This window comes from Bombina bombina, chromosome 5 (assembly GCF_027579735.1).
Source record: "Bombina bombina isolate aBomBom1 chromosome 5, aBomBom1.pri, whole genome shotgun sequence".
Lineage (NCBI taxonomy): Eukaryota > Metazoa > Chordata > Amphibia > Anura > Bombinatoridae > Bombina > Bombina bombina.
Genome location: NC_069503.1, coordinates 310,395,651 through 310,416,930, shown reverse-complemented (window position 1 = coordinate 310,416,930; position 21,280 = coordinate 310,395,651). Strand labels below are relative to the sequence as shown.

At 40.1% G+C, this 21,280-nt stretch overlaps 1 protein-coding gene across 1 annotated transcript in view; it reads left to right on the top strand.

The window, feature by feature from the left end:
* Positions 1–21,280, top strand: part of ICA1 (islet cell autoantigen 1) — a 469,392-nt gene that overhangs the window by 241,729 nt on the left and 206,383 nt on the right.

Here is a 21,280-nt window from a genome sequence, read left to right as displayed (position 1 = left end):
AAGGTAGTTCTGCGTACTAAACCTGGGTTCTTACCTAAGGTAGTCACTAACAAGAATATCAATCAAGAGATTGTTGTTCCTTCATTGTGCCCTAATCCTTCCTCAAAGAAGGAACGTCTTCTGCACAATCTGGACGTTGTCCGGGCCCTGAAATTCTATTTACAGGCAACTAAAGATTTTCGACAAACTTCTTCCCTGTTTGTCGTTTAATCGGGACAGTGGAGAGGTCAAAAGGCTTCGGCTACCTCTCTCTCCTTCTGGCTTTGTAGCATAATACGTTTAGCCTATGAGACTGCTGGACAGCAGCCTCCTGAAAGAATTACAGCTCATTCTACCAGAGCTGTGGCTTCCACTTGGGCCTTTAAAAATGAGGCCTCTGTTGAACAGATTTGCAAGGCTGCAACTTGGTCTTCACTTCACACCTTTTCCAAATTTTACAAATTTGACACTTTTGCTTCTTCGGAGGCTGTTTTTGGGAGAAAGGTTCTTCAGGCAGTGGTTCCTTCCGTGTAAAGGTCCTGCCTTGTCCCTCCCGTCATCCGTGTACTTTTAGCTTTGGTATTGGTATCCCATAAGTAATGGATGACCCGTGGACTGACTACACTTAACAGGAGAAAACATAATTTATGCTTACCTGATAAATTCCTTTCTCCTGTAGTGTAGTCAGTCCACGGCCCGCCCTGTTTTTTACGGCAGGTCTAAATTTTAAATTAAACTCCAGTCACCACTGCACCCTATAGTTTCTCCTTTCTCGTTTGGTTTTGGTCTAATGACTGGGTATGACGTAGAGGGGAGGAGCTATATAGCAGCTCTGCTTGGGTGATCCTCTTGCACTTCCTGTTAGGGAGGAGATATAATCCCATAAGTAATGGATGACCCGTGGACTGACTACACTACAGGAGAAAGGAATTTATCAGGTAAGCATAAATTATGTTTTTCGGGTTGAGGATGGAGTCAAGCTCAACTCCCAGTCCTACTGCCAGTTTCTGGAAGACACCTTCTTCAAGCAGTGGTACAGGAAGAAGTCTGCATCCTTCAAGAAAAACATGATTTTCATGCAGGACAATGCTCCATCACACGCGTCCAAGTACTCCACAGCGTGGCTGGCAAGAAAGGGTATAAAAGAAGAAAATCTAATGACATGGCCTCCTTGTTCACCTGATCTGAACCCCATTGAGAACCTGTGGTCCATCATCAAATGTGAGATTTACAAGGAGGGAAAACAGTACATCTCTCTGAACAGTGTCTGAGAGGCTGTGGTTGCTGCTGCACGCAATGTTGATGGTGAACAGATCAAAACACTGACAGAATCCATGGATGGCAGGCTTTTGAGTGTCCTTGCAAAGAAAGGTGGCTATATTGGTCACTGATTTGTTTTTGTTTTGTTTTTGAATGTCAGAAATGTATATTTGTGAATGTTGAGATGTTATATTGGTTTCACTGGTAAAAATAAATAATTGAAATGGGTATATATTTGTTTTTTGTTAAGTTGCCTAATAATTATGCACAGTAATAGTCACCTGCACACACAGATATCCCCCTAAAATAGCTATAACTAAAAACAAACTAAAAACTACTTCCAAAACTATTCAGCTTTGATATTAATGAGTTTTTTTGGTTCATTGAGAACATGGTTGTTGTTCAATAATAAAATTAATCCTCAAAAATACAACTTGCCTAATAATTCTGCACTCCCTGTATATATATATATATATATATATATATATATATATATATATATATATATATATATATATATACATACATACACAGTATGTGTATGTATATATATATACATACAGTCGTATGCAAATGTTTAGGCACCCCTTATAATTTCCATGATTTTCATTTATAAATAATTGGGTGTTTGGATCAGCAATTTCATTTTGATCTATCAAATAACTGAAGGACATAGTAATATTTCAGTAGTGAAATGAGGTTTATTGGATTAACAGAAAATGTGCAATATGCATCAAAACGAAATTAGACAGGTGCATAAATTTGGGCACCCCAACAGAAATATTGCATCAATATTTAGCAGAAATAACAGCCTCTAGACGCTTCCTATTGCCTGTAATGAGTGTCTTGATTCTGGATGAAGGTATTTTGGACCATTGCTCCTTGCAAAGCATCTCCAGTTCAGTTAGGTTTGATGGTAGCCGAGCATGGACAGCCCGCTTCAAATCAACCCACAGATTTTCAATGATATTCAGGTCTGGGGACTGGGATGGCCATTCCAGAACTTTGTACTTGTTCTTCTGCATAAATGCCAGAGTAGATTTTGAGCAGTGATTTGGGTTGTTGTCTTTTTGAAATATCCAGCTCCGGCGTAACTTCAACTTTGTAAGTGATGTAACAAGATTCCCAGTACCGGCACTGGCCACACAGCACCAAAGCATGATGGAACATCCACCAAATTTTACTATGGGTAGAAAGTGTTTGTCTTTGAACGCTGTGTTCTTTTGCCGCCATGCATAACGTCTTTGTTTCATCAGTCCACAGCACTTTCTTCCAAAATGAAGCTGACTTGTCCAAATGTGCGTTTGCATACCTCAAGTGACTCTGTTTGTGGCATGTGTTCAGAAAAGGCTTCTTCCACATCACTCTCCCATATGCTGAATTGTTGAAATATGCTCAGTGACACCATCTGTAGCAAGATGATGTTGTAGGTCTTTGGAGGTGGTCTGTGGGCTGTTTTTGACCGTTCTCACCATCCTTTGCCTCTCAGATATTTTACTTCTGGCCTTAACAAGAACTGTGCCTGTGGCCTTCCATTTCCTTACTATGTTCCTCACAGTGGACACTGACCGCTTAAATCACTGCGATAGCTTTTACTAGCCTTCCCCTAAACCATAATGTTGAACAATCTTTGTTTTCAGATCATTTGAGAGTTGTTTTGAGGCCCCCATGTTGCCACTCTTCAGAGGAGAGTCAAAGAGAACAACTTGCAATTGTCCACCTTAAATACCTTTTCCCATGATTGGATGCACCTGTCTATGAAGTTCAAGGCTTAATGGGCTCACCAAACCAATTGTGTGTTCCAATTAATCAGTGCTAGGTAGTTATAGGTATTCAAATCAACAAAATGACAAGAGTGCCCAAATTTATGCACCAGTCTAATTTCGTTTGGATTCATATTGCACATTTTCTGTTAATCCAATAAACCTAATTTCACTACTGAAATATTACTGTGTCCTTCATTTATTTGATAGATCAAAATGAAATTGCTGATCCAAACACTCAATTATTTATAAATCAAAATCATGTAAATTGTCAGGAGTGCCTAAACTTTTGCATACAACTGTATATGTGTGTGTGTTTATATGTGTGTACATATGTATTTACATATTTAGCTATATATATATATGTGTGTGTGCATTGCATCCCGTTGCAGTCAAATACATGAAAACATGAAAAATCATTTATTCAATATTCATAAAGTGTTATACTGTTTATTTACTGTAAATATTATACATTCCAATATTCTGCACATAGCAGAATATGTTTTATGTATTTTTAAATAAATATTCCTATATACATCTGTATATATCTATACCTATATAGAATCATGTATAAATATATATTTGTGCAAAAATCCATCAAATATATATTTAAATATACAGTATCTTTAAGAATAAATAGAACATATTTTGCTATGTGTATAACATAAGATTATGAAATATGCAATATTATCTTCCTATGTTACGCTTTTAAATAACCTCGATCGTGTTTGCGTGACTTGTAAGTCTATGAAGTCTATTGGGGAATGCGATTTTGCATTTGCAACTTCTCAAATGCTATTTGTTGTCGTGATTTTGCGAACGTGAGAGCACAAACCTTTTACTTTCAACTCTTAATACTTGTGCAAATCTCTGAGTTCAAAAAAATACTTCTAGCTGTTTTCCACTTGTAATTCCCCCTGTATTTGTCTGTAAAATGTTGTCTTTTATTGTATTGTTTCTCCATTGTACTTTTATCTTTGTACCCATGGGCAGCTCTGGGGAATCTGTTGGTGCTTTATAAATAAAGAATAATTATTATTATCAGTTATTTGTAGTGCGCCAACAGATTCCGTAATAATAATAATAATATCCCTTAGACTGCAATAAAAAAGCCTTAGGAATCAGTTATTTCTTCATATGATGGATGTTGATGTTCGCGAAAGTCCTTAATATCTGCTTGTGACTATACATATTTTTCATCATTTTCAAGGATTAACAGGTTTAAACAGGAAAAAAAAAATGTAAATACAAATAAGGGGACAGGGTGGGCTGAGGGAAGTGGAGAAGGTGCTCGGGAAAGGGGTAGGGGTAGAGATATCCTATCTTATTCACAGTATCCCAGGGCCGTTTTATATCTTCAGGTATAAATATGCCTCAAGACCTGATAAACAGAGCTAGACAAGTTAGTGTAGTCTAGTATGTATGTTTCTAGTATAACATTTTTGAATTGTCAATCAGTATTATAAAGCCTTTGTTCCCATAGGAATAGTATGTTGGTTATGAAGTCTTGTTTGCCTATATAACAATAATGCATTCTTTCAAGTGAGATAGTTTGATCTACTTCTGAGACCCATTGGCGAAGAGTGGGTGTTTCTTGTGTCTTCCATAGTCTTGGAATTAACCTCTTGGCACAAGTTACCTTTATGAGAAGTAATTTCTTACGATATATACAAAGTAGGCGCGGAATATGGTTGAGGAGGATAATGTGCGGGTTGAGGGAAATGTTTGTGCCAAAGATGTGAGTTATATTTTGTTCTACTTGTGACCAGAAACCAACTAAATTAGGACAGGACCACCAGATATGGGTCATAGTACCCACATCTCCTCCAGCAGCTAGAGGAAGTGGCGGGATAGATAATTCGTAAGCGGTGGGGCGTTAGATACCAACGGGCAAGTATTTTATAGTTCAATTCAGACATAGTTAAAGAGGTGGAGGAAGAGTGAGTTAGGTGGAAACAACATTTCCAATCTTCATCATCCATATTGCCTAATAGCTCCTCGTTCCACCTCAACAAGTATGCAGGTCGTTTTCCCGGGAAAGAACCTCTAAGAATCTTGTATGTCATAGAGAGATATGCCTTTTTGATATTCGGGTTGATACATAACTGTTCAAAGGGCGTTAATGGTCTCAATATATCTTGTTTATATGGACTGTTGTCGATGGCATGTCTAATTTGTAAATATGCATACCAATTATGGAAGGGAGGCCCTAGTTTTTCATTAAGCAGAGTTCTGTCTTTAACACCGACAGAATCCGTGAGTAAATATATCGGGAGGTTCTGTAATAGCTTATTGTTATGGGTGAAGGAACTATATTGCAAAAACAAGTGATTACGTAATATCAGAGTCAGAGGGGATACCAAAGTGGACACCCCTTTCATATGAGTAATCATATAATCCCATACCTCGAGGGTAGCTTTGATATATCGATTGCGCTGTAAAGTATGGGGTCTAGAGTTTTTTGGTAGCCAGGCTATATCTCTCATATGTTTGACTTGGGACAGGTGGCTTTCAATCTGTACCTACATGGTAGTAGGGGGAGAGTGATTCCATGAGATTATTCTTGATAAATGTGCTGCTCTATAGTAGTTAGTTATATTAGGAACATTAAGTCCTCCATCCTCTTTGCTAAGATACAAGGTGTGTTGGGCTACTCTAGGTCGTTTATAGGACCAGATGAATGAATTTATCAGTCTTTGTTGTGTCCTGAGATAAGCGTTGGGCAGGGCCATCGGTAGTGTTTGGAAAATACTTAGTCACTATCATCATTTTTACCGTATTGATTCTACCCAACCAGGACAAATGTCTTTGCTTATGCCAAGTTCTAACAGATTTTTAACGTTCAATTGGAGAGAGGTAAAGTTGTCAGAGAATAGATTGTGAACATTTTTTGGGATTATCAATCCTAGGTATTTAAATTTATCTGTAATAGTGAATTTCGTATGCTGTGTTATAGCTTCCATATCCTGTGATGACAAGTTAATTGGTATTAGCCCAGATTTTCCCATATTAATGGAAAAATTAGAGACTTGTTTATAGTTTTCTAGGGTCTCAATTAATGCAAGTAACGTGGTAGTTGGAGATTGTAAAGTGAGGATCACATCATCCGCAAACAGGAGGCATTTTTGAGTAATGTCATATTGTATGCTTTGTATATCTGGGTTGTTTCTGATCTGTATTGCTAGAATTTCCACTGTTAGAAATGAGGAATGATTGTGAGGTGTTATTATTTATTCTAACTTTAGCTCTGGGTTCATAGTATAAGGCTTGGATTTTGGTGATGAAATTATCAGAATAGCCAAATTTTGACAGGGTTTTCCACATAAACTGCCAGTCCACCCTGTCGAAGGCCTTTTCCGCATCAGTGGAGAGTAGGACTAGGGGAGTGTGATTATCGTGGGCATTTTGCAAGGAGTGCAGTAATCTTATAGTATAGTCTTTTGCCTCTCGGCCCCTAATGAATCCTACTTTGATCCGGATGGATTATTTTTGGTAAGATTACATTCAATTGGTTTGCGAGTATTTTAGCGTAAATCTTTATATCAATGTTTATTAGCAATATTGGTCTATAATTGCCTACTTGGTCTTTTGCTTTATCTGGTTTTGGGATGACAGTAATTAGGGCTTCTAGTAGGGGTTGGGGAAAGACAATACCTTGATCAACACTGGTAAAGAGTGTATGAAGCTGCGGGCTTATTTGGTTCTGGAGGAGCTGGTAGAATTTTGCTGTGAGGCCATAAGGGCCAGGGGAATTACCATTAGGGAGTGCATTTATTGTGGTTTTAATTTCTTGTAATGTTATAGGGGAGTCTAATAATTGTCTGTCTTCATCTGTAATAGAAGGAGTTTCCAATGTTGCTAAGTATGTTTCTATTTTATTAATTTTATCCAGATTTGTGGTGTTATTTAGATTGTATAGTTTAGAATAATAGGAAACAAAGGAATCTGCTATATCTTCATTTTTAGTGATAGACTCACCTGAAACTTGTGTGAGAGATCTAATGAATGTGGTATATGTTTGTTTTTTAAGTGACCTAGCAAGTAGACGTCCTGCCTTATTGCTCTCTACGAAAAATTTTGATTTGGTAGTTAGGGCTCTCATGTGTGCGTTTTGTATGAAAAATGTGTTAAGATTGTCTCTTGCTTCTGTTAATTTAGAGAGTTTTTGGGTGGATATTGGGTCTGATTTATGGATAGCTTCTTGTGTGGCTAGATCATCTGTTAATGAGGTAAACTGGGCAGATCTGAGTTTCCGTTGCTTAGTGTTATGTTTTATTAGTACACCATGTATGTAGCATTTATATGCCTCCCAGTTATTTGCGGCAGACGTGTCCTCAGGGTTATTTATGAGGAAATATTCATCTGAATTTTTTTTAATTTCATCTACTTTCTTGGTTTGTGAGGATGGAGTCATTAAGTCTCCAGTTGAATTTGTTTCGAGATTTGTTGGACCAATTAAACTTGGTGGTGACCATACTATGGTCAGACCAGGATGTGTGAGATATTTTAGAGTGAATGAGATTTGATAAAAGTGCCTGATTACAGAGAATATAGTCCAGCCTAGAATATGAATGTTGTAGGTGGGAGAAAAAGGTGTAATCCTTCTTAGTTGTATGAACTGTCCTCCAGGTATCAAATAAATTAATAGATTGGAGAGCTGCACAGTTATTCATCAGCAAATTATTACGGAGGTATGATTTCACAGTAGAAGTGTCTAGTATCGGGTTCATAGGAAAGTTAAGGTCCCTGGTTTGTTAACCAGGGATCTGAAAAAGTAGGGGGTGGGTTTATTTGGAGCATAAATGTTTGCCAGTGTAACAACCAACCAGGATCAAGATTCTACCCTCTTTAATTGTGTATTTTTGCAAACGTTCAAAGGGGGTATTGCGTGGAAAGTGTAGGTTTTTTTATGTTTTTTGAAGTGAGTTTCCTGAGTCATGACAATATGTTTTTTATAAAAATCATAGTAAGCTATAGATCGTTTTTCGGCTGATAGGAAGCCTTTCACATTTTGAGTTGCTATATGTAGTGTACCTACTCCGTGGTGTGTTGTCATGTTCGTTATGGACTAGAAACTTTTAAAAAGATAAATAAGTGTGTCAGAGAGAACTGGATAGGATATTGGTATAAAACGTGTATGAAAGGGTAAGTACTAAAAATAAACTGATATGGGTATTGGAGGGGAAGATATCTGTGATGGATTATTCCAGGAGCTGTGTCAGTGCACAGACCGCACAAATCCTGGCTGTTTATAATGTGACTTGCGGGCTATATAACAAACCGGGTGTCTCTGACAAATGAAAGAAAATGGGAAGTACACACAGCTCTAGGACCTCAAGTTAATTACGCATTTAGTAAGGGTGTCTTATCATTCGTCATTGACGTATATTGAAACATAGGGCAACAATATTTCTGTCATGGAAGTGCCGAAGATAGAGTTATTAGTTCTAAAAAGTTAACCCTGTGAAATCAGTGCAAGTCAATGTATAAAATTTGACATTTCCTGCAAATAAGAAGTATTAGTATAATATTGACATTGTACTTACAAAAGTAAACAGTATTTTCTAAGGTAAACCTAAACAAATTTCACACTGCCTCTAGAGCAGTGGTTCTCAACCAAAGTGACCTCAAGGCCCGGTCATTTTCAGCTATACATGTCCAGGGCCCGGTAGTTATATATATATATATATATATATATATATATATATATACACACATATATAAAGTGAGCAGCAGGGGCGGGCTGATCAGTCAGGCAAATAGGACCTGGGCCGAGATACCAGCAAGTAGGGGGGCCCACATATGGCATCTCCACGGATCCTGGTGCATTCCTTAAGCTGGAGTTTTCAGTTGCCCTATCAGTAACTAAGCAAAAAAAGTGCGGGTTTAGTGGGGGCCCTGGCGGGGGTCTGTCGCTGCGAGGGCCATGGAGTGTGGGGTCTGGCCCTGGAGTTTGGGTGCCCTTTCTCTGGACCTTAATGTTGTGGGTCCTGGCTCTGGAGGTTGAGGGGCTTGTTGGGGGCAGGGCAGGGAGGCTACCATGTTCATTTGCATAAAATGTAATACATTTCTCCAACATAGGTGTGTCCGGTCCACGGCGTCATCCTTACTTGTGGGATATTCTCTTCCCCAACAGGAAATGGCAAAGAGCCCAGCAAAGCTGGTCACATGATCCCTCCTAGGCTCCGCCTTCCCCAGTCATTCTCTTTGCCGTTGTACAGGGCAGATACCAGGGACTGTAAAGGGGTTAAATATAAAAACGGCCCCGGTCCCGTTATTTTAAGGGTTAAAGCTTCCAAATTTGGTGTGCAATACTTTTAAGGCTTTAAGACACTGTGGTGAAATTTTTTTTGAACAATTCCTTCATACTTTTTCACAATTGCAGTAATAAAGTGTGTTCAGTTTAAAATTTAAAGTGACAGTAACGGTTTATTTTAAAACGTTTTTTGTACTTTATCAAGTTTATGCCTGTTTAACATGTCTGAACTACCAGATAGACTGTGTTCTGAATGTGGGGAAGCCAAGGTTCCTTCTCATTTAAATAGATGTGATTTATGTGACACAAAATTTAGAGAAAATGATGCCCAAGATGATTCCTCAAGTGAGGGGAGTAAGCATGGTACTGCATCATCCCCTCCTTCGTCTACACCAGTCTTGCCCACACAGGAGGCCCCTAGTACATCTAGTGCGCCAATACTCCTTACTATGCAACAATTAACGGCTGTAATGGATAATTCTATCAAAAACATTTTAGCCAAAATGCCCACTTATCAGCGAAAGCGCGACTGCTCTGTTTTAGAAAATACTGAAGAGCATGAGGACGCTGATGATATTGGTTCTGAAGTGCCCCTACACCAGTCTGAGGGGGCCAGGGAGGTTTTGTCTGAGGGAGAAATTTCAGATTCAGGGAAAATTTCTCAACAAGCAGAACCTGATGTGATTACATTTAAATTTAAATTGGAACATCTCCGCGCTCTGCTTAAGGAGGTGTTATCTACTCGGGATGATTGTGAGAATTTGGTCATTCCAGAGAAATTATGTAAAATGGACAAGTTCTTAGAGGTCCCGGGGCCCCCCGAAGCTTTTCCTATACCCAAGCGGGTGGCGGACATTGTAAATAAAGAATGGGAAAGGCCCGGTATACCTTTCGTCCCTCCCCCCATATTTAAGAAATTGTTTCCTATGGTCGACCCCAGAAAGGACTTATGGCAGACAGTCCCCAAGGTCGAGGGGGGCGGTTTCTACTCTAAACAAACGCACCACTATACCCATAGAAGATAGTTGTGCTTTCAAAGATCCTATGGATAAAAAATTAGAGGGTTTGCTTAAAAAGATGTTTGTTCAGCAAGGTTACCTTCTACAACCAATTTCATGCATTGTTCCTGTCACTACAGCAGCGTGTTTCTGGTTCGATGAACTAGAAAAGGCGCTCAATAATAATTCTTCTTATGAGTAGATTATGGACAGAATTCATGCTCTCAAATTGGCTAATTCTTTCACCCTAGACGCCACTTTGCAATTGGCTAGGTTAGCGGCGAAAAATTCTGGTTTTGCTATTGTGGCGCGCAGAGCGCTTTGGCTAAAATCTTGGTCAGCGGATGCGTCTTCCAAGAACAAATTGCTTAACATTCCTTTCAAGGGGAAAACGCTGTTTGGCCCTGACTTGAAAGAGATTATTTCTGATATCACTGGGGGCAAGGGCCACGCCCTTCCTCAGGATAGGTCTTTCAAGACCAAAAATAAACCTAATTTTCGTCCCTTTCGCAGAAACGGACCAGCCCCAAGTGCTACGTCCTCTAAGCAAGAGGGTAATACTTCTCAAGCCAAGCCAGCCTGGAGGCCAATGCAAGGCTGGAACAAAGGAAAGCAGGCCAAGAAACCTGCCACTGCTACCAAGACAGCATGAGATGTTGGCCCCCGATCCGGGACCGGATCTGGTGGGGGGCAGACTCTCTCTCTTCGCTCAGGCTTGGGCAAGAGATGTTCTGGATCCTTGGGCGCTAGAAATAGTCTCCCAAGGTTATCTTCTGGAATTCAAGGGGCTTCCCCCAAGGGGGAGGTTCCACAGGTCTCAATTGTCTTCAGACCACATAAAAAGACAGGCATTCTTACATTGTGTAGAAGTCCTGTTAAAAACGGGAGTGATTCATCCTGTTCCATTAGGAGAACAAGGGATGGGGTTCTACTCCAATCTGTTCGTAGTTCCCAAAAAAGAGGGAACATTCAGACCAATCTTAGATCTCAAGATCCTAAACAAGTTTCTCAAGGTTCCATCGTTCAAAATGGAAACCATTCGAACAATTCTTCCTTCCATCCAGGAAGGTCAATTCATGACCACGGTGGATTTAAAGGATGCGTATCTACATATTCCTATCCACAAGGAACATCATCGGTTCCTAAGGTTCGCATTCCTGGACAAGCATTACCAGTTTGTGGCACTTCCGTTCGGATTAGCCACTGCTCCAAGAATTTTCACAAAGGTACTAGGGTCCCTTCTAGCGGTGCTAAGACCAAGGGGCATTGCAGTAGTACCTTACTTGGACGACATTCTGATTCAAGCGTCGTCACTTCCACAAGCAAAGGCCCACACGGACATTGTCCTGGCCTTTCTCAGATCTCACGGGTGGAAAGTGAACGTAGAAAAAAAGTTCTCTATCTCCGTCAACAAGGGTTCCCTTCTTGGGAACAATAATAGACTCCTTAGAAATGAGGATTTTTCTGACAGAGGCCAGAAAATCAAAACTTCTAAACTCTTGTCAAATACTTCATTCTGTTCCTCTTCCTTCCATAGCGCAGTGCATGGAAGTAATAGGTTTGATGGTAGCGGCAATGGACATAGTCCCTTTTGCGCGAATTCATCTAAGACCATTACAACTGTGCATGCTCAGTCAGTGGAATGGGGACTATACAGACTTGTCTCCGACGATACAAGTAGATCAGAGGACCAGAGATTCACTCAGTTGGTGGCTGTCCCTGGACAACCTGTCACAGGGAATGAGCTTCCGCAGACCAGAGTGGGTCATTGTCACGACCGACGCCAGTCTAGTGGGCTGGGGCGCGGTCTGGGGACCCCTGAAAGCGCAGGGTCTTTGGTCTCGGGAAGAATCTACTCTCCCGATAAATATTCTGGAACTGAGAGCGATTCTCAATGCTCTCAAGGCTTGGCCTCAGCTAGCAAAGACCAAGTTCATACGGTTTCAATCAGACAACATGACGACTGTTGCGTACATCAACCATCAGGGGGGAACAAGGAGTTCCCTGGCGATGGAAGAAGTGACCAAAATCATTCAATGGGCGGAGACTCACTCCTGCCACTTGTCTGCAATCCACATTCCAGGAGTGGAAAACTGGGAAGCGGATTTTCTGAGTCGTCAGACATTTCATCCGGGGGAGTGGGAACTCCATCCGGAAATCTTTGCCCAAATCACTCAACTGTGGGGCATTCCAGACATGGATCTGATGGCCTCTCGTCAGAACTTCAAGGTTCCTTGCTACGGGTCCAGATCCAGGGATCCCAAGGCGACTCTAGTAGATGCACTAGTAGCACCTTGGACCTTCAAACTAGCTTATGCATTCCCGCCGTTTCCTCTCATCCCCAGGCTGGTAGCCAGGATCAATCAGGAGAGGGCATCGGTGATCTTGATAGCTCCTGCGTGGCCACGCAGGACTTGGTATGCAGACCTGGTGAATATGTCATCGGCTCCACCATGGAAGCTACCTTTGAGACGAGACCTTCTTGTTCAAGGTCCGTTCGAACATCCGAATCTGGTCTCACTCCAACTGACTGCTTGGAGATTGAACGCTTGATCTTATCAAAGCGAGGGTTCTCAGATTCTGTCATTGATACTCTTGTTCAGGCCAGAAAGCCTGTAACTAGAAAAATCTACCACAAAATATGGAAAAAATATATCTATTGGTGTGAATCTAAAGGATTCCCTTGGGACAAGATAAAAATTCCTAAGATTCTATCCTTTCTTCAAGAAGGTTTGGAGAAAGGATTATCTGCAAGTTCTTTGAAAGGACAGATTTCTGCCTTGTCTGTGTTACTTCACAAAAAGCTGGCAGCTGTGCCAGATGTTCAAGCCTTTGTTCAGGCTCTGGTTAGAATCAAGCCTGTTTACAAACCTTTGACTCCTCCTTGGAGTCTCAATTTAGTTCTTTCAGTTCTTCAGGGGGTTCCGTTTGAACCCTTACATTCCGTTGATATTAAGTTATTATCTTGGAAAGTTTTGTTTTTGGTTGCAATTTCTTCTGCTAGAAGAGTTTCAGAATTATCTGCTCTGCAGTGTTCTCCTCCTTATCTGGTGTTCCATGCAGATAAGGTGGTTCTGCGTACTAAACCTGGTTTTCTTCCGAAAGTTGTTTCTAACAAAAACATTAACCAGGAGATAGTCGTGCCTTCTTTGTGTCCGAATCCAGTTTCAAAGAAGGAACGTTTGTTGCACAATTTGGATGTAGTTCGGGCTCTAAAATTCTATTTAGATGCTACAAAGGATTTTAGACAAACATCTTCCTTGTTTGTTGTTTATTCTGGTAAAAGGAGAGGTCAAAAAGCAACTTCTACCTCTCTCTCTTTTTGGATTAAAAGCATCATCAGATTGGCTTACGAGACTGCCGGACGGCAGCCTCCTGAAAGAATCACAGCTCATTCCACTAGGGCTGTGGCTTCCACAGGGGCCTTCAAGAACGAGGCTTCTGTTGATCAGATATGTAAGGCAGCGACTTGGTCTTCACTGCACACTTTTACTAAATTTTACAAGTTTGATACTTTTGCTTCTTCTGAGGCTATTTTTGGGAGAAAGGTTTTGCAAGCCGTGGTGCCTTCCATCTAGGTGACCTGATTTGCTCCCTCCCTTCATCCGTGTCCTAAAGCTTTGGTATTGGTTCCCACAAGTAAGGATGACGCCGTGGACCGGACACACCTATGTTGGAGAAAACAGAATTTATGTTTACCTGATAAATTACTTTCTCCAACGGTGTGTCCGGTCCACGGCCCGCCCTGGTTTTTTTAATCAGGTCTGATAATTTATTTTCTTTAACTACAGTCACCACGGTATCATATGGTTTCTCCTATGCAAATATTCCTCCTTTACGTCGGTCGAATGACTGGGGAAAGCGGAGCCTAGGAGGGATCATGTGACCAGCTTTGCTGGGCTCTTTGCCATTTCCTGTTGGGGAAGAGAATATCCCACAAGTAAGGATGACGCCGTGGACCGGACACACCGTTGGAGAAAGTAATTTATCAGGTAAACATAAATTCTGTTTTTGGTCAGTGCGAGACAGTGTTCCTCGGGCCTTGATTGGTCTCAGTCTGCCCCTGGTGTGCAGTGGGGTAAGAGTGTGCAGTCTCCCACATGACAGGTCGGGGCCCACCAGCAGGGTTATCACGGCCCGGTACTGGGCCACGGCCCGGCTGTTGAGAAACCAGGCTCTAGAGCATAAAAATGTTGATCTAACATACTAACTTTAACATTAACTTAAATTGGAGCTCGAGTCTGGAGTGTATAGAGACATATGGAGTAACATATAATCTTAGTAAAAATGCAGTGAATTCACTGTGTTATAACTTAGAGTAAGTGGAGGGTATCTGTCAGTGATCTGAGCCTATATTCGTGACTATACATATTTTATGCTCATTGTGTACACTAGCATTTATTTATAAACTCTTTAACAAAATTTAGAATTTTTTTATTTTTGAAGTGCCAGCTCAGGTACACTACATAGTAAAGCTGTTGTTCCACTGCTTTGCTTTTGCATATGTATTGGGTATTTCTTTCATGTAATTAGCAAGAGTCCATGAGCTAGTGACGTATGGGATATACATTCCTACCAGGAGGGGCAAAGTTTCCCAAACCTCAAAATGCCTATAAATACACCCCTCACCACACCCACAAATCAGGCAGCTGTTTCAGTTTGATTCTTCTGCTTATAATTTCAGTTTTTTTCATTATAAGATTTAAACTTTATTTTGGGGTGTGGATTATTTTTCAGCGGAATTGGCTGTCTTTATTTTATCCCTCCCTCTCTAGTGACTGTTGCGTGGAAGATCCACATCTTGGGTATTCATTATCCCATACGTCACTAGCTCATGGACTCTTGCTAATTACATGAAAGAAAACATAATTTATGTAAGAACTTACCTGATAAATTCATTTCTTTCATATTAGCAAGAGTCCATGAGGCCCACCCTTTTTTGAGGTGGTTATGATTTTTTTGTATAAAGCACAATTATTCCAATTCCTTATTTTATATGCTTTTGCACTTTTTTCTTATCACCCCACTTCTTGGCTATTCGTTAAACTGATTTGTGGGTGTGGTGAGGGGTGTATTTATAGGCATTTTGAGGTTTGGGAAACTTTGCCCCTCCTGGTAGGAATGTATATCCCATACGTCACTAGCTCATGGACTCTTGCTAATATGAAAGAAAGAAATTTATCAGGTAAGTTCTTACATAAATTATGTTTTTTTATGACCTGTTACTCTATTCCTCTTCTATAGAAAGAAATTCAGATTCTTGTGCCCTGTTACTGGACACATACCTATTTACTAAAAAAAACAAACATATTTAGACCTTTATACTCAAATTTATTTTAAAAAATTAAGGCCTAGATTTGGAGTTCGGCGGTAAAAGGGCTGCTAACGCTCCGCTGGCTTTTTTCTGGCCGCACCATAAATTTAACTCTGGTATCGAGAGTTTAATCAAATGCTGGGTTAGGCTCCAAAAAAGGAGCGTAGAGCATTTTTACCGCAAATGCAACTCTCGATACCAGAGTTGCTTACGGACGCGGCCGGCCTCAAAAACGTGCTCGTGCACGATTCCCCCATAGGAAACAATGGGGCTGTTTGAGCTGAAAAAAAAACCTAACACCTGCAAAAAAGCAGCGTTCAGCTCCTAACGCAGCCCCATTGTTTCCTATGGGGAAACACTTCCTACGTCTGCACCTAACACTCTAACATGTACCCCGAGTCTAAACACCCCTAACCTTACACTTATTAACCCCTAATCTGCCGCTCCCGCTATCGCTGACCCCTGCATATTATTATTAACCCCTAATCTGCCGCTCCGTAAACCGCCGCAACCTACGTTATCCCTATGTACCCCTAATCTGCTGCCCTAACATCGCCGACCCCTATATTATATTTATTAACCCCTAATCTGCCCCCCTCAACGTCGCCGACACCTGCCTACACTTATTAACCCCTAATCTGCCGAGCGGACCTGAGCGCTACTATAATAAAGTTATTAACCCCTAATCCGCCTCACTAACCCTATCATAAATAGTATTAACCCCTAATCTGCCCTCCCTAACATCGCCGACACCTAACTTCAATTATTAACCCCTAATCTGCCGACCGGAGCTCACCGCTATTCTAATAAATGTATTAACCCCTAAAGCTAAGTCTAACCCTAACACTAACACCCCCCTAAGTTAAATATAATTTTTATTTAACGAAATAAATTAACTCTTATTAAATAAATGATTCCTATTTAAAGCTAAATACTTACCTGTAAAATACATCCTAATATAGCTACAATATAAATTATAATTATATTATAGCTATTTTAGGATTAATATTTATTTTACAGGTAACTTTGTAATTATTTTAACCAGGTACAATAGCTATTAAATAGTTAAGAACTATTTAATAGTTACCTAGTTAAAATAATAACAAAATTACCTGTAAAATAAGTCCTAACCTAAGATATAATTAAACCTAACACTACCCTATCAATAAAATAATTAAATAAACTACCTACAATTAACCTAACACTACACTATCAATAAATTAATTAAATACAATTCCTACAAATAAATACAATTAAATAAACTAGCTAAAGTACAAAAAATAAAAAAGATCTAAGTTACAGAAAATAAAAAAATATTTACAAACATAATAAAAATATTACAACAATTTTAAACTAATTACACCTACTCTAAGCCCCCTAATAAAATAACAAAGCCCCCCAAAATAAAAAATTCCCTACCCTATTCTAAATTAAAAAAGTTACAAGCTCTTTTACCTTACCAGCCCTGAACAGGGCCCTTTGCAGGGCATGCCCCAAGAATTTCAGCTCTTTTGCCTGTAAAAGAATAAATACAATACCCCCCCCCCAACATTACAACCCACCACCCACATACCCCTAATCTAACCCAAACCCCCCTTAAATAAACCTAACACTAAGCCCCTGAAGATCTTCCTACCTTGTCTTCACCATACCAGGTTCACCGATCCGTCCTGAAGAGCTCCTCCGATGTCCTGATCCAAGCCCAAGCGGGGGCTGAAGAGGTCCATGATCCGGTCAAAGTCTTCATCCAAGCGGGGCAGAAGAGGATCTTCCATCCGATTGAAGTCATCATCCAGGCGGCATCTTCTATGGTCTTCCATCCGGAGCGAAGCGGCAGGATCCTGAAGACCTCCAGCGCGGAACATCCATCCGGACCGACGACTGAACGACGAATGACTGTTCCTTTAAGGGACGTCATCCAAGATGGCGTCCCTCGAATTCCGATTGGCTGATAGGATTCTATCAGCCAATCGGAATTAAGGTATGAATTTTCTGATTGGCTGATGGAATCAGCCAATCAGAATCAAGTTCAATCCGATTGGCTGATCCAATCAGCCAATCAGATTGAGCTCGCATTCTATTGGCTGATCGGAACAGCCAATAGAATGCGAGCTCAATCTGATTGGCTGATTGGATCAGCCAATCGGATTGAACTTGATTCTGATTGGCTGATTCCATCAGCCAATCAGAAAATTCATACCTTAATTCCGATTGGCTGATAGAATCCTATCAGCCAATCGGAATTCGAGGGACGCCATCTTGGATGACGTCCCTTAAAGGAACAGTCATTCGTCGTTCAGTCGTCGGTCCGGATGGATGTTCCGCGCTGGAGGTCTTCAGGATCCTGCCGCTTCGCTCCGGATGGAAGACCATAGAAGATGCCGCCTGGATGATGACTTCAATCGGATGGAAGATCCTCTTCTGCCCCGCTTGGATGAAGACTTTGACCGGATCATGGACCTCTTCAGCCCCCGCTTTTGCTTGGATCAGGACATCGGAGGAGCTCTTCAGGACGGATCGGTGAACCTGGTATGGTGAAGACAAGGTAGGAAGATCTTCAGGGGCTTAGTGTTAGGTTTATTTAAGGGGGGTTTGGGTTAGATTAGGGGTATGTGGGTGGTGGGTTGTAATGTTGGGGGGGGGGGGTATTGTATTTATTCTTTTACAGGCAAAAGAGCTGAAATTCTTGGGGCATGCCCCGCAAAGGGCCCTGTTCAGGGCTGGTAAGGTAAAAGAGCTTGTAACTTTTTTACTTTAGAATAGGGTAGGGAATTTTTTATTTTGGGGGGCTTTGTTATTTTATTAGGGGGCTTAGAGTAGGTGTAATTAGTTTAAAATTGTTGTAATATTTTTATTATGTTTGTAAATATTTTTTTATTTTCTGTAACTTAGATCTTTTTTATTTTTTGTACTTTAGCTAGTTTATTTAATTGTATTTATTTGTAGGAATTGTATTTAATTTATTGATAGTGTAGTGTTAGGTTAATTGTAGGTAGTTTATTTAATTATTTTATTGATAGGGTAGTGTTAGGTTTAATTATATCTTAGGTTAGGACTTATTTTACAGGTAATTTTGTTATTATTTTAACTAGGTAACTATTAAATAGTTCTTAACTATTTAATAGCTATTGTACCTGGTTAAAATAATTACAAAGTTACCTGTAAAATAAATATTAATCCTAAAATAGCTACAATATAATTATAATTTATATTGTAGCTATATTAGGATGTATTTTACAGGTAAGTATTTAGCTTTAAATAGGAATCATTTATTTAATAAGAGTTAATTTATTTCGTTAGATAAAAATTATATTTAACTTAGGGGGGTGTTAGTGTTAGGGTTAGACTTAGCTTTAGGGGTTAATACATTTATTAGAATAGCGGTGAGCTCCGGTCGGCAGATTAGGGGTTAATAATTGAAGTTAGGTGTCGGCGATGTTAGGGAGGGCAGATTAGGGGTTAATACTATTTATGATAGGGTTAGTGAGGCGGGTTAGGGGTTCATAACTTTATTATAGTAGCGCTCAGGTCCGCTCGGCAGATTAGGGGTTAATAAGTGTAGGCAGGTGTCGGCGACGTTGAGGGGGGCAGATTAGGGGTTAATAAATATAATATAGGGGTCGGCGATGTTAGGGGTAGCAGATTAGGGGTACATAGGGATAACGTAGGTGGCGGCGATTTGCGGTCGGAAGATTAGGGGTTAATTATTTTAAGTAGCTTGCGGCGACGTTGTGGGGGGCAAGTTAGGGGTTAAGAAATATAATATAGGGGTCGGCGGGGTTAGGGGCAGCAGATTAGGGGTACATAAGTATAACGTAGGTGGCGGTCGGCAGATTAGGGGTTAAAAATTTGAATAGAGTGGCGGCGATGTGGGGGGACCTCGGTTTAGGGGTACATAGGTAGTTTATGGGTGTTAGTGTACTTTAGGGTACAGTAGTTAAGAGCTTTATGAACCGGCGTTAGCCAGAAAGCTCTTAACTCCTGCTATTTTCAGGCGGCTGGAATTTTGTCGTTAGAGCTCTAACGCTCACTTCAGAAACGACTCTAAATACCAGCGTTAGAAAGATCCCATTGAAAAGATAGGCTACGCAAATGGCGTAGGGGGATCTGCGGTATGGAAAAGTCGCGGCTGAAAAGTGAGCGTTAGACCCTTTAATCACTGACTCCAAATACCAGCGGGCGGCCAAAACCAGCGTTAGGAGCCTCTAACGCTGGTTTTGACGGCTACCGCCAAAGTCTCCTAACTACTTGTACAAATTCATAAGAGAAAACAAAGCAATTCTTTTCTGCGTGAATATCACTTGCTTTGATCTAGAATATCTGCATATTACAAAAGGCTGTATCCAGTTGTTTCACAGGATTGTAGGAAGTAATAGTGTTAATTCCACAATAATGTCTTGCATCAAAGGGACAGTCTACAATAGAATTGTTATTGTTTTAAGATACATAATCCCTTTATTACCCATTCCCCAGTTTTGCATAAGCAACACAGTTATATTAATATACTTTTTACTTCTGTGATTACCTTGTATCTAAGAACCTTCTGACAGCCCCCTGATCACATGACTGTGACTATTTATTATCTATTGACTTGCATTTAGCATTGTGTTGTGCTAAAACTTAAATAACTTTCTATGCCTGAACACAGTGTTATCAATATGGCCCACGTGAACTATCAAGTCTTTTGTTGTGAAAAGCAATTTAAAAAGCATGTGATTAGAGGCAGACCTCAAGGGCTTAGAAATTAGCATATGAGCCTACCTAGGTTTAGTTTCAACTAAGAATACCAAGAGAAAAAAGCAAATTTGATAATAAAAGTAAATTGGAAAGTTGATTAAAATTGCATGTCCTATCTGAATAATGAAAGTTCAATTTTGACTAGACTGTACATTTAAGGTACTATAGATGAGGCCTTTTTGTTACCACTCGATGATATTTGAAATGCACCAAATCTGCATGAATAACTCTGTAAATGCTAATATTAGTTCATTCAGAGCAGAAGATAATGCACCAACAAGATTAGTTCCTACTTCAAGGCTGATGGACAGAAACAAGGAACGTCCATTTTAAAACTTTAAAGTACCTTCCTGGCTTTACTGCTGTGTTATTTATTTGTTCTGTCTCGGGTTAAAAGATTTTTCTTCTTGCATGTTAAAAATTGGGCAATCTGAGATGTAATGTAGACTCATATTAGCAAACAGAAAAGAGGTTATTTTACTAGCACCAGGAAAGTGGCAAGTTCCCTATAGTGAATGAAAGTCCCCATCTAAATACTTAAAAACAATAGGAAAGTTTTTTTTTATGTGGATTACTAACCCCTTTTAGTAATTTACATAAAGACTCTTATTAGCATCTTTCTGTTGACGTGCATAGGTGGCTCTTGAGAATCATTGTTCTGTTTATAGTGAGATGGGTTTTTTTGTTGTTTTTTTTTATTGCTTTTCAAAAGTAAATGAGATCATTTTGAATGTTCTGTGTTGGAGTGACATCATTGCATGCTGTAGTGTACAGCTGAAACCCTATGTGTACAGTCAGTTAGGAATGAGACACTAGATTAAGTGTCTGTGTTAGAAGAAGGGGATTTCAGGTTTAACTGACAAGGGCACTGCAAATTCACTGGATAGTTGTTTTTTTAATTTCTCATCAATTATATAAAATGTAGCAAGACCTCAAATAGACCCCTTATGCTTTATACCTGGCCTGCAGACTG